The 8,987-nt window shown below is 30.3% G+C and overlaps 1 pseudogene; it reads right to left on the reverse strand.

The window, feature by feature from the left end:
• Positions 1-344: 344 nt before the first annotated feature.
• On the reverse strand, positions 345-3,994 carry LOC148851386 (tetraspanin-8 pseudogene; annotated as a pseudogene).
• Positions 3,995-8,987: the final 4,993 nt, after the last annotated feature.

Here is an 8,987-nt window from a genome sequence, read left to right on the forward strand (position 1 = left end):
ATTTGGTTCTGTTCAGCATCTGGATGCCTTTGATCTTGATCCGCAAGATCCATTTTTGGTTGGCCTCACCAAGGTTTCCCATTTGCAAGCTTGGGCCTCTGATCCTGACTCAGGGCTGTTCTGAGACTGTACTTCGATCATATCCTGTTGATGATTGCCTGTTATGGCATTTCGCTCTAGAGCATCATCATCAGCCATGACCTTTCTTATCTCCTCTATCATCCATTAAAGCATTCTCTCTCGCAACTTTCAACTCTTCTATTATGGAATTCATTAAAGCATGAGTATCACTGAGTGTGGTTGTCTCTTGCTCAATGTTGTTGTTCTTCTTTCTATGGTCTTCCTCACAAAATTTCCCCCTCATCTCCCTGTATACTGAATCTTGTATGCATTTCATTAGCTATCTTAGCTTTAAAATCAACCCCTGTACCAGAAGCATGTCTTCCCTTCAGTTGGCATCCGGTGATTTCACCTAATTCATTGGATTTGGGCAAAATCCAATCAGAAATCAATCTATGCTTATTGAAAACTGGTTCATCATCAGTAGAACTTGACTCAGCTTCATCATCAGAAGAATCAAACTGGTTGAATTTGATTCTGTTCAGAATCTAAGTCTGAGAGCAATGACTAAACATGTATTGACATACAAGAAGTCAATATAGTGTACAAATGGAAGAAGAACAATTGTCAAAAAGAGAAGTGAGGGCCCATTTGATTCATAGGAATAGGGGTATGGAATCAAAATTGGAACGGCGGAATTCCAACTGTTTGGTTGGATGGAATTAGAATTCCATTCCCATTCCCCCATTTCAGGGAATGGCCACTCCCTCTCCCTCCCTTCGAAGGAAATGCCATTTCATCTGATTCCAAGAACCAAACGGACCCTAATTTGTTCTATGTTCACCGGAATGCGACCTTGTTGAGGGAACCTTGATACTGCGTGGTGCTCAACCAGCATGGTAACTCGGTAAGCTCCCTTTGCCTCTTGTGCTCCATTTGCATGAGCATATCTATAATTGTTTTGCACTCTCTCACTTGAGGACGATTCCTGGCACATGGAAATCTCAATTGTTCTCTTCCTTCAGATGCAACGCAACAGAGTGTTCATGAATGCTCCCCATCATTTTCACCACTCCAATATGTGGTTGAACTCTGGGTCCAAATCCCAGAAGCTAACCTTCTTATCATATCTACCACTTTAACTCTCGCTTTTTCTTACATGGTGGCCCTGTGATGATGAGGGTAAATCACATGGAACTGTCTGATTAGACTCCAAATCCGTGAATGAATCAGGAACATATTGTTCTTCAGTAGAGTCACAAAATTCAAAGCTAACGATAGAGGGTTCATCAGCAGAGTCACACCCCCTCCCGAGTCATCTCTCATATATCCAAAATTCGCTATAGTTCCGCTATAGTTCCACCCTCCTAGACAGTATAAAGTTGTAAATTTTGTTATGTTCGGGTTTCGATTATGGTGGGAATTTAATTGCAGGAAATAGTTTGTTGGAGATAAAACAGTTTGCAGGAAAGATTTTATGGGAGATAAAACTGCTGGTTTTACAGTAAGAGGGGCGGTTGGTGGGAAGAGTTTGTGGAGGGAGACAGGGAAGAGGTTGTGGGAGATACAACCATTTTTTTGGTTTCTATTACAGCAAGAGTAAAGGACATATATGCCCTCTGTATACATAAACAGGTGTGGGTAGAATGTGTCCGGTGAAAATTCCTGAAAGTGAGAGACCAAGTAGGGGCAGTAAACGTGTAAGTGCATTTGCACGTGGTAATATCTCTGAGATAAAACTATTTATAATTCATGGGTAGTTTTTGAACAGTTAAAACTTATAAGTGGGTAGTTTCTGAAACGAGAGTAAATGACATATATGCCCTCTTTATGCCCGTTGTGTGCTTAGACAAGAGGGATAGAAAACTGATGGCTCATATCATGAGACATTTTCATGGCTCAACACTTGAAAACAGAGGACAACATTCTGGCAAAGTGCATTGTAGAAAACTGAACTTATAATCTATATGGGATCACAAGAAAGATTGAGATATCAAAATTGAAATGGCAAGAAAAATGATACAAACCAATATTTTACAAACCCAATGTTGAGCAATCAATCAAAAAGAAAATTCATATTTCAATCAATAGTTTTCTAATAAACCCAGTTACAAAAATGTAGTGAAAATTCAGTCATACTGTCATGGTGATAGATGGGAGATACCCAAACCAACTGTGATTTCTACCAAGAAGTGAAGGAAAATTTCTCAAATGTCTGTTTTAAGGAATAATGCTATCAAACAGGAAGAAAAATGTAGGAAATCCAAAAATGGGAAGGGATCTACCAAAAAGTTTCAAGATCAAAATCCCTAAAGTTGATAAAGAGAAAGGAAGAAAAAAAAAACAGATATAGATGAAACAGATTCTGTTTCTTTGAGAAATTATGGCAAATGCTCAGAAAACAAAAAATCAAAACCAAAATCTGAAAAAAATAAAAGTACCCACATTCAAATTTATACACAAAGAATATATAAAACGATATGAACAAGGAAATGATGTTACACACCTGAATCAATGACAAGTGCCGAGCATAAAATTGTTCAACTGTGTTGGTTGCATCGCTAAGGCTATTGCAGACATAACTATTCATCTAGAAACACTTGATCTTGTTCCGGTTTTTGTTGTTGTTGTTGTTGTTAACATTCTTCTGCAACCAATTTGAATAGTCCCCCAGCTTATACTCCTTATACCCTTTATCTGACAGAACCTCTCCTGCACCCTTGTTAGTCACCATGAAAGTGAAGATTGTGAAGCAGAAAAGAAGAACAAGGAGGAGGAACATCACCCAGAGGTAAATACAGAGAAGCCATGATACGCTGTAGCACGCACCTATGAGTCCGGCGAGAGACACAAACATGAGAAACACCCCCAGAGCAATAATGGATTTCTCGAGGAACTTCTCACTGTTAGTGCTCGCTCTATTTGCTAGCCATATTCCACCTCCTAAGATCGAAATCGAGAACAAAAGGACCACAAACTTCATAATTTCGATTAAGTTGTTACTCACTCGAAACAACTTCCCTCGTTCTCGAAATATCAATCAATCTACTACAAAAGCATATGAGATTAAGAAAAACATAATACGAACAGAGAGAGAGAGAGAGATCAACAACGGGTTGAAAGGAATATATCTATATATATATATATATATATATATATATATATATATAGTTACTATTCAAGATTCGATACTTTCATTGATTCAATTTTTGTTCATACAATGATTTCATAAAAGGATGTGAAATACCTTTGTAATTAAGAGAGAAATCGAATTAGTTGTTTTCTAATAAACCCAATTACAAAAATGTAGTGAAAGTCCAATCATAGTGTCATGGTGATAGATGGTAGATACCCAAACCAACTATAATTTGTACCAAGGAATGAAGGGAATTTTCTCAAACGTTTGTTTCAAGAAATAATGCAGTCAAACGGGAAGATAAAGGTAGGAAATCCAAAAATGGGAGGGGATCTACCAAAAAGTTTCAAGGTCAAAATCCCTAAAGTGGATAAAGAAAAAGGAAGAAAAAAAACACTGATATAGATGAAACGAATTCTGAAAAAAAAATAAAAGTACCCACATTTAGATTTGTACACACAAAATAAATAAAACAATATGAACAAGGGAATGATGTTACACACCTGAATTTATGACAAGTGCCGAGCATAAAACTGTTCAACTGTGTTGGTGGCATTACTAAGGCTATTGTAAACATAACTATTCATCAAGCAACTCTTGATCTTGTTCCAGTTTTTGTTGTTGTTAACCCTCTTCTGCAACCAATTTGAATAGTCCCATAATTTATACTCCTTATACCCTTTATAAGACAGAACCTCTCCTGGACTCTTGTTAGTCACCACGAAAACGAGGATCATGAAGCAGAAAAGAAGAACAATGAGGAGGAACAACACGTAGAGGTAAATCTAGAGAAGCCATGAGATCTGTATCATGCACCTATGAGTTTGGCCAAGATCAGAATCGAGAACGAAAAGACTACGAACTTCATAATTCCGATTAAGTTATTACTTACTCAGAACTTCCCTCGTTCTCGAAATATCAATCAATCTACTACAAAAACAACTAAGATTAAGAAAAACAAAATAGGAACGAGAGAGAGAGACGGATTGAAAGGAATACATATAGTTACTGTTTAGGACTCAGGACTTTCGTCGATTGAACGCTTATTGATACAGTGATTTCATTAAAGGATATGGAATACCTTCGGTGTGTTTGCTACAACGATCGTTGGCGTCAGACTTCTCTCCAACTCTAAGCTCAGATGGAGAGTAGCGGGAATGGGGAGAGATTTTGGTTTTGAGTTGTATCTAATTTATGGACGGTTATAAGTGCGCAATTGCAGACAGGTGATTTGAACCTTATATGTAGAGAGTATGTCGATAAACCACTTCAGTTAATTAGAGTGGTTAACACAACTTCTGATTAAAGTGGGTCACTTATTTATAACATGCATACCCACTATCATGTTCTTGAAACTAGGTTGACAAGTGTCCAAATGGTTGGAAGAAATGTTTTGTAAGTGGAATGATAAATACTATTGAACTTTTTCTTTCCTAAAATTAAGGAACCTGGCTAACCCATGTATAACAAACTGGACATAACTAAATTTAAACTTTACATGCAATTCAAATTCTTCTTCCTACAAGATTAGAATGCCATGTGTTTGACTGGAATGACAAATATACCCTCGATATTGTTCATCGAATGCTAGACAAATGGCGGTAGAATTAGTCTAATGAAAAGTCCAGAAAAAGATGGATTTGTGCTTTTATTAGTAGTATAGATAGGTTTAATCAAAAGAAAATAAAAATAAAAATACAATTTTTGCCCTTAATAAGACACGGGCAACCACTTTATTGGCTATATTTGGTCAATTTTGTTTTTTGTACAAAAAAAAAGTGTTAAGGATATTTTTGGAATACAAAATCATGAGCCTAATGACAAAACAAATACTCCTTAATGAAAGATTGATTAAGTAAATATGTTGTAAAATATATGGGATGTTTTAGTAAAATGAAAACTATAATGAGGTTTAAGTAAATATGTAAAACTATAAGGTGTGTTATAGTAATGACCCTAATAGAAACACATAAGAGTATAAAATTGTTTTATATTTTCAACTTTTTAAATTATCAATAATTATTCATATTTTTATATACTACTTTTAATAAAATTTTCATAATACAAAAATAGCAATAATTAAATTCAGTTGGTTTATTCATCAAACTGATGAAACCGACCAACCCGATAAACTTGACTATTGGTCGATTTTCTAGTATTTGAGGTCTGCTTTGGTTAAAAAATTTCCCAATTCGACCAAATTGGATCAGTTTCACTTTGGCCATTTGTAAACCAACCAAAATCGAACGCTAACTATAGATATATATTAATACTTTATATTTTAATATGAAAAAGTGAGAAAATTTCCATATTTCTTAGTCTAAAAGGTTTTATATCATAAATTTATTTTTTTAATTTAATTAATTACACTTTAAATTTAAAATTTAATTTAATTTTTAAGTTTAAATCTTTTGAACCGATTGACAAAACAAAAAAATCGACCCAAACCGATACAACTTGAGTGGGTCGGTTTCAAAAAAGGTTAGTCGATTTCAACAAACCAACTCCCCAATCTGACTAGGTCAATTTGGTTGGCCAAATAGCCTACGACCAAACTAAACCAACTAATGAAAACTCATCATTTTAGCTAAATTAATAGTCTCATCTTTGATAAATAACAATAGTTGAATCTCCAATAATTATTGAAAATTTATAGTGAAAATACACAATTATTAAAAATATATTGATAATGAAAAATATGACAATTACAAAAATACAATAAGTACTAAAAATATATTAACATAGTCAATAAATATTATAATCTCTAATAAATATTAATTAATAAGATATAACAAAAATACAATAAATTAAATTTAAAAATTTCAATAATAGTACTTCAATCTCCAATAATTATTGAAAGTTTTCTGTTAAATAACAAAACAAAATAAATTTATACGTAATCATTGAAAATACATTTATCACAAAAAACAATAAATAATTACTAAAATATAATAAATATTAATTTCAATACACATAATTATATAATAAATACAGACTAAGAGTTTAAAATTATTATTAAGTGAAATTAGTTAAGGGGATATCAAGTAATAATTCATACTTATATCAAGTAATAATAAACCTTTTCTCGAATTATTACTTGATATAAGTGAAATTAGTTATTTACAGTATTATGGAAAAATATTAAATTATTATTAATTTCAATATATTGTTATTATTATTTTTCTACTTTTCAGAAATTTTAAATTATTACCTAATTTCTTTATTTTAACTATTTAAAATCTAGTTATGTTAAATATTTTGTTATTTAAAATACTGAAATAATATGTAAAATATTTAAATTTTAAAATATTAATTATTTATTAAATTTAATTATCCATAAAATCAGAATTTATACTATTATTATATAATTTCATTATTAATTTTATAATATATTAAATTATTATTAATTTCAATATTACGTTATAATTATTTTTCTACTTTGAAGAAATTTTTTAAATTTATTACATGATTTTATTATTTTAACTATTTAAAATCTAGGTATGATAAATATTTAGTTATGTAAATATTTAATTAGTCTATAAAATATTTAAAATTTTTAGTTATTTTAATTTTATTTATTTAAATCTATTACATATTATTAAATATTTGAAAAACATTTAAACTGATAATCCATAAAAATATAATTTAAATTGTTAGTACATAATTTCTTGATATATTTTGTAAAAATATAAAATCATTTTTTGTGTTTTTATTCAATATTTTAAAGTTATTATACAATTTTTTAGAATATTTAAATATTTCTTAAAATTTTTAATCCAAACTTTCTTTAGATAGATTTAGATAAAAAGTAGGGGAATGAATAAATAGGAATTAGAGATAATTTAGGAGAATAATTCTCTACAAAATTAGAGATCATGTTGGAGATAAATAGGAATCAGAGATAATTTAGAAGATAAAATAGGAATTAGAGCTAATTTTGGAGAAAGTGGGGGAGGTAGTTTAGGAGAAAATTTAGGAAAAAAGATTATTTAGGTTATTGGGAAAGTACCTCTCATTAGTTGTTTAAAAAATGACATGGAATAAAAAAAATAAAAAATGCAAAAAAAGGAAAAAAATTCACTATCTTGTTTTAATATATATATATATATATATATAGATAGATAGATAGATAGAGAGAGAGAGAGAGAGAGAGAGAGAGAGAGAGAGAGAGAGTAGTTAGGACCTGACTGATGTATCAATGTATGAGCTTTGTATTATTTATCAACAATATTGAAATGGAGTTTTATGACATTATCAACTAAATGGTGTTCATCTAAGTTCAATTCAAATATTATTTTGAGGGGTTATGTCCAGTTTATCCCATCACAATTTAAGTTATGCTTTAGTGAGAGTGGCCAATTTCTTATTCTCTAGATAAATTTGTATTTTTTGTATCTGAAAGTTAATTCTTATTATTATTTTTTTAATTTTTATTGGTTTATTCTTATTTTTGTATTGTTTCTAGGTAAAATTATGAAAACCCACTTATAAAAGTTATGTAAACCACCTATGTGTTTTGACAATAACAAAGCTCCCCCCATATAGTTTGGAGAAAAAAGTGCAAATACCTGCATTAATTTGAAGTTTAAACTTTACCCTCAACTAATTTATTTTGCTAGATAACTTTCAAAGAATAATTTTCCTTACTCTTCTTGGACAAATGTAAAAAAGACAAAAGTGAAGTAAAATTAATGCATTACATCAACATTTTTATTTGGAATGCTGACTAAAGGAAGGTATTTGCACCTTTTTTCAATACAATAGGTGAGGTTTTTGTTAGGGTCAAAACATTGGAGAGTTCCATAGGATTGTTAGAAAACCTAAGGAGGTTTTTATAATTTTCTTTATTTTATAATGGAACTTAAATTAATTTAAAATAATTAAACCATTTTTAAACCTAATATTTTTTTATTAATTTTGAAATTAGTAGAAACTGTATTTATTTAAGTATAATAAGTTTTATTATATTCAAATTCATTATGAAATTTAATTAACTAAATAAAATTTATTTTTTAGTGGAACTTAAGTTGGTTTTAAATTAATAAAATTTAATTATAAACTAATAATTGTTAGATAATTTTGCATTAGTTTAATATTAATTTTAAATTAATATTCATTTTTTAATTATCTTATTCCTTTTATTAATTAAATTATTTTTATAATATTAATAAAAATATTTTTGTCAATAGCAATAATTAATAGTTATTTTTATTTAATCTAAGTAGCTTAATAAATTATTTTTATTATGATCAATTAATTTTCATTATTTTCAAATGGAATATAAATAGATTATAAGTTTTAATGGAAATTGATTATTTAGCATGACAATATATCATTGAATATCTCAATTTTAATATAATTAAACTTTACTGATAATTACAGTTGAATGCTAATATGTGTGTGTGTGTGTGTGTGTGTGTGTGTTAATGAATTTTATGCAATTTAGTGGAGTAATGGAGATGGGGATGAGAGAGAATTAGTGGCTTGAGTTATTGAAGGAGAGAAAGTTTATGGTGTTCTAATGAGTGTTAAAAGTCTAAAAGGTGGAGATCGGCTTCCATTAGGGCTAACTTGTGCTTACACCGATCTAACAGCCTTTCCCAACCTTGCATTGGGGATATCTCCCCATAAAATAAAGCACATCAGTACGAAGATATTCTCAATGCAAGGCAGTAAAGGTTGATCGAATGGGCTTTGCCCTGAATGAAGCCGAACTCTTAAAGGTGATTGGTCACTTGAGTTAATTTGTTCAATTTTAAAATTAGAAATTCAAAAACTAGAAAAAAAGACA

The sequence above is a fragment of the Nelumbo lutea genome, chromosome 5 (genome assembly GCF_056320005.1).
Source record: "Nelumbo lutea isolate HS-2025 chromosome 5, American lotus-T2T, whole genome shotgun sequence".
Classification (NCBI taxonomy): domain Eukaryota; kingdom Viridiplantae; phylum Streptophyta; class Magnoliopsida; order Proteales; family Nelumbonaceae; genus Nelumbo; species Nelumbo lutea.